The sequence below is a fragment of the Halichoeres trimaculatus genome, unplaced genomic scaffold (genome assembly GCF_033239565.1).
Source record: "Halichoeres trimaculatus isolate MK-OKI-2021-1 unplaced genomic scaffold, fHalTri1.1 fHalTri1_scaffold_18, whole genome shotgun sequence".
Taxonomy (NCBI): domain Eukaryota; kingdom Metazoa; phylum Chordata; class Actinopteri; order Labriformes; family Labridae; genus Halichoeres; species Halichoeres trimaculatus.
This window is the reverse complement of record NW_027437196.1, coordinates 4,384,659-4,390,799: the sequence shown is the minus strand read 5'-3', so window position 1 is coordinate 4,390,799 and position 6,141 is coordinate 4,384,659.

Sequence of the window (6,141 nt, the reverse complement as noted above, 5' to 3'; positions counted from 1 at the left end):
TCCGGGCCGTGAAAATTCATCAGTTTCCTCCGCCTGGATACTGTAAACTGATTAGAGGAAAAAATGTATTCCTAAAATAAACATATTTCCATTCAAAAAATAGATTATGTAGGGGGAAAGCACAGAGGATGGGCACGCTGGTGATGGCAGAGGGAAACATGGGGAGAATTTGCATATTGAGTGGATATTTATTATAGCAGTCAGTGTTTGAGGACCTGTTTCTAATGCTTGGCACTCAGAGCAATTCCCTAACATATGCATAATTCAAACATACATATTATTTATTGCCTTGTTGTGTGGGATCCCTTGAAAGAAAAGCAGTATTGATGTTTCTGAAAAGGCAGAAGTGAAGTCAAACTTTGACTCAGCTTTGGTTTCGCTTGATTCCACCTTCAGGGAACAGATCCAGTACTCCACGGTGCTTCCTTTTGTCAAAGAAGAATCAGTTAATCGACTTTCTCTTGCTTAATTACTTAACCCCATAGTCTCAGAGCTCATTGTTAACAGACCCCAGAGGTGCCTGAGTCCTCATCTCCATGTCTAACCCATAAAAGCCGCTCTTGTGTCCTTGGAGGATGCCATTTAACCAGATATTACCACAGATGTGTGCCTCACTCTGCAGAGTTCATCCTCTGGGGACTGAACAGAATTGTCTCTTAATTATGGTGTAGATGTCAAGCTGTTTCTCTGAAGGTCAAAGTCATTTCTATTCAACCTCCGGGGGGGCCTGTAAATTCTGTAACCCCAAAACCAGAGAGGGGTTCATCCTCTGGGGATCCAGATGTTAGTGGTGAGTGATTTCACAGCTGCTGAATGTTTGTATCATTATGGATCATCAGGGGGCGATAAAGTCAGAGTGGTTCATCCTCGAGAAACCATAAACATCAACACATACCTGTGATCTAATCTTGAGTAGACCTTGAAACCAGGGTTCGTATGCACATTCAGTCATTCAACAAACAGGGCCATTATTCCTAACGTTCTGTTGTGGTAAAGCCTGTTGAGCTGCAGCGTTGGCCGCATGCACGACTGCAATTAATCAGGGAGTTAACTAATTACACCATGAAAGAGACGCAGGTGCAGATCCCCTCCTGGAAAACCTCATCAAATAAACTCGAACTGGGCATGTCCACCACTTATAAACCGCAAAAAACCTAGCAAGCGGTGTGACTGAGAGAAGATCAAGAAAAGGTTTTTTAGCCGGACAATTTAACATTTTATTACAAGAACAATATATATTTCATTTCATTTCATTTTCCACCGCTTTTCCGGGTCCGGGTCTCGGGGGCAGCAATGCCATCAGCAAAGACCAATGACCCCTGTCCTCAGCCACTTCCACCAGCTCCTCTGAAGGGATACCAAGGGGTTCCCAGACCAGTGAAGAGATATAATCTCTCCACCGTGTCCTGGGTCTACCCCGGGGTCTCCTCCGAGTTGGACATGCCTGATTCATCTCCCCTGGGAGGCGTCCAGGAGACATCCTCACCAGATGCCCAAACCACTTCATCCAGCTTTTTTCGATGGAGCAGCAGCTCTACTCCGAGCCTCTCTTTGATGTCCGAGCTAGAAACCCTATTCCTAAGGCTGAGCCCAGACACCCTGAGAAGAAAAGTCATTTCAGCCGGGGTCTTGTTGTTTCGGTCACTACCCATATATATATATATATATATATATATATATATATATATATATATATATATATATATATATATATATGTACACTCTCACACATATAAATATAATATACATTTATTGATTTAAATTTAACTGATAGACAATTATAGAAAATATTGACATATTTTCATCAATATGTGCATGTGTACTCATGTCAACTATGCAATACCAGCAGACAGTAGCAGTATTATCACAAATGAATTTTTTTATCATTATTTGAGTGGTGCATTACTTGCCTGTACAAAAACAAATAAATGGATAAAATAATTTTAATAATAAAAAATATAATAAAAATAATAAAGTAAATAATACATCAAAAATAATAAATAATAATAATAATAAAAAATAAAACTTCAGAATAAATAAGATAGATAGATAGATAGATAGATAGATAGATATCAAGGGGAAAAAATTGAAGACATGCCTGATTTACTGGATATTAAACCTAAACCTAAAGTGTCAACGTCATAGTGCTGCAGAACAGTCATCCCAGTATGTGACTAACCAAACCCACATAGAAACCCTGGTTGCTGTTTTTGAAAAAGGACCTTTTGGTTCACGTACCTGGCCTAGAAAAACAACCAAAAAAAGAGAAAGCTCATGCAAATGAAATGATAAACGAGCCCAGACTCCTCGTATCTGTTTGGTCCCTGATGAGTTATTGAAACTTGAGTGTTATTCAGAGAAAAGCTTCGGATTAATTAACTGATTAATTCATCGTTAAACTGCTGCATTAAAACGTGTTCTGCTTCATGTTGCACGCGACATAATGCGGGATACATGTGCGCTAATTGTCTGCAGACTAATGGGTTTCACAGCTACTCTGGAATTGATTCTTTCTCTCCCCAGTGTTGTTTTATCCTGATGGCTGGTCGTATTTATCGAGCATGGATGGAACATTTTTAAATAATGAAGTGCAATTCTGCATGCATCCCGCTAATTTGAATATGTGTGGGGCTGCAGGGCACCTTATTATTCCTTTTGTCTGTTTGTTTGTGCTCAACACACTCAGAGTCCCTCTAATGAGCCTAGCATGATATTCTCCTGGTCTTTTCTCCATGGCTGCGTCTCCTCTTGTACATCTTCTGGGCACGCACTAAAGAAGCTTTGCAAAAACAGACCCCGAGCCACCGCCGCCACCTCCCAGGCTCCTCTAGCCTCTCTCTGGCACGGTTTAAATCTCTGTTTCTCCGAATAAGAAGCCATTATGCTCACCAAAGCAGGGCACAGACTGTAGCACAGAGGAGAGGAAGATGACAAGAAGAGAAAGTAGAACAGGTAGAAATTTCCTCCCAGGGTTCGAGCAAAGACGATGAGATGCAGCTGCGTCTCAAAACCAAATGTAATGTACGTTTTGTTTTTTGTTTTTCCAGTTTTGCAAATCCTCCGTGACTCCCTTTTGTCCCCATCTCCCCATGAGCATTCAAGCATTTTATCTTGTTATTTATTTTTGTTGTTGTGGCTCTCAGTGTAAGAGATCTTCGCCCCTGATGCTGCTGTGTGTTTTACCCAGAATACACACCAACATTTTCATGCCTCTCCGAGAAATGATGCAATGCTGTTTTATCTCTTTTTTGAAGGGGGAATCTGATTGAAAAGATCTCAGAAGAATAATCTTTGTTTTGTTTTACTTCTTATTCTGCAGCTGCAGCCGTCTGGCGCTGAACGGAGAAACAGTGTTGTTACCACTTCAAATGCACGAGAATCTCTTTTTGCCAAATGTTCTTTAATCAGTGCCGCGCCTTGCTTGTTTTTCTTGTACGCGGCGTACTTGAAGACGCAGAGCAGATGGTTGAGACTAAACGGCAAAAAGACAATGTTGACACTGTAATCATGCAATTAATGGCGTCGGTTATCCAGTCAAAACATTGATTTTTAGATCTTCTCTTGGAAACGTGCATCCTTCAGTCAGCGGAGAAGACAGAGGAGCACTGAGAATGAAACATGTCTTTTTCTTCTTTAGTTAGCTCTTAGCTTGGATTCTTTCTCACTACTTTCACTGAAAACAATTTTTTAAGGACTTTACATTTAAGATCTTTACTCCTCAGCTGCTGTAGCTAGTAAGTTTTCAGAGTTAAGAGCTGTCCAGCATTTTCACTTGCCGCGGTTTGCAGTTGAACTCTGTACAGTGGGGCAAAAAGCATTTAGTCACTGATTTTTTTCAAGTTCTCCTACTTAGAAAGATGAGAAAGGGTTTGTAATTTTCATCAGACACTTTAGTCCGACTTTAATGTTATACTCGCTTTCAGCAGACTGTCTGCTACAATTTGGTGTTAGTTGCAGGTTTGTATGATAATTTGTTTCCTGACAGTGTTGAAAATTACAATGACCCAGTTCATATTTCACATTCTGGATCTTAGTATCCAGAATATTTCCAGGACTTGTATCGTACTTTAACATTTGTCAGAAACTATGGTGACCTTGTCTTGTATTGTTTTGCAAAGCAATCCGACCATTTATCGTGAAGTTATATACACATATGGTGAAAATGTCCCTATCTCACAATGATAAAGAATCCTTTCAAAAAGTCCTGGATCCAGACAGTGATCCAGATCACCTTCAAAATGTTATTACTTCTTCCTTATCCCATTTTGAACATTTCCTGAACATTTCATCAAGATCTGTTTGTTACTTTTTGAATTATGTTGTTCACAGACAAACAAACTCTCCCAAAAACATGACCTCCTTGGTGGAGGCAATTATGGTGGAAAATAAGTATTTGGTCATCAACAAGCAAGATTTCTGGCTCTCACAGACCTGTAACTTCTTCTTTAAAAAGCTCTCCCATCCTCCACTCGTTACCTGTATTAATGGCACCTGTTTAAACTGGTTGTCTGTATAAAAGACACCTGTCGACGGCCTCAAACAGTCACACTCCAAACTCAGCCACGGCCAAGACCAAAGAGCTGTCCAAGGACACCAGGAAGAAATCTGTAGACCTACACCAGAGGAGTGGGAAGAGTGAGTCTACAATAGGCAGGCAGGTTGATGTGAAGGAATCAATGTTTTCATCCACATACTTTCATCAAACTTTCCATACAACTTTCATCCACATAAAGCAGGTAAACCCGCTGGCATACCGTATTTGGCAGTCTTTAACAGACATCAAACCTGTGCCAGCCAATCAGAATGAGCCCACGCCATTCAGCTGTGACGTTTGAGGTCCAAAAACTCAGTTTCCCAACGTCTACACGAAACTATGAAACCGGAGTTTTCCAAAATCATCACTTTGGCAGAGTTTTTGAGAGGACATCGTTTTTAGTGATGTAAAACTGTGGTTTCATGTGGATGGCACGCGTAAACGTAAAAAAATGTATGCAGTTTCCCCAAATACGAGGACATAGCCATAAAAGACCTTTAATAATCTCCCTTCATCTGGGGCCCCACGTAAGATCTCATCCTGTGGGGTCAAAATGATCATGATCTGAGAACTACACAGAGGGGCCTGATGAATGATCTGTAGAGAGCTGGGACCAAAATAACAAAGGCTATCATCATTAACACACAATGCCCAGAGGGACTCAGATCCTGCAGTGCCAGGCATTGACTTAATACTTATTTTCCAACATGATAACAACTTCTTTAAAGGGGACTTATCATGCTGATCCCTGATTTAATACTTACATATAATATAAAAAATTTGAAAACAAGACCTTTCACCCTCTGAATTTTCAAAAAAGTGAGATATTGTGTTTTTTCTGATATCCTAGAACGAGATTTGATGCCTCTGAAATTAGGTCATTGCCAGTTGGCCGCGAGATTTCGACCTTCGTGACGACACAAGGATCCTTTCTTTTTATTGGAGTAATCTGATAAAGCAGCTCCTCCTCTGTGATGTCAGTTAGTCACACAACCGCCACCGAGGGATACACCCACCAAGAGCCCAGTATAAACATATAAACTATACATGTTACAGTACCGGTTTGACTCACCACACTGAAGCGTCCTGAGATGATCTGTGTCCAGGTGGATTTTCTTCCTCCTGAGTTGCAGAACCGTCCGGGTCTGACTCGGGGTCCAACACAAAAGGACGTATCCTACACTCTGCCATTTTATTAGTGCTATCAATGCCTTACGGTGAAGTTTTGGCAAACAGCAAACTCGCTCGGTCTGCTCCATCCAATATGGCGATTTTGTAAATACTGCTATGCTGCAAAAACCGCCCCCTGGCTCTACCCCCTCTGCCCTTCTGATAGAACTGACCAATCAGAGCACAAAGGGCTGTGACGTTGCGAGGTTACTGGAGGTCATTCTCCAAACGGAGCGTTTCAACGAGATTTTCAGAATGGCCTAAAATGAGGCATATGGCATAGTGAAAAGGAGAAACAAGCATGATATGTCCCTTTTAAAAATCCTACATGGGGATTTCCAGGATTTGGTCTCATTTTGTTTCTCATAGTTGAAGTGTACCGCTGATAAAACTTACAGACCCTCTCATCTTTCTAAGTGGGAGATTCTGCAAAACCA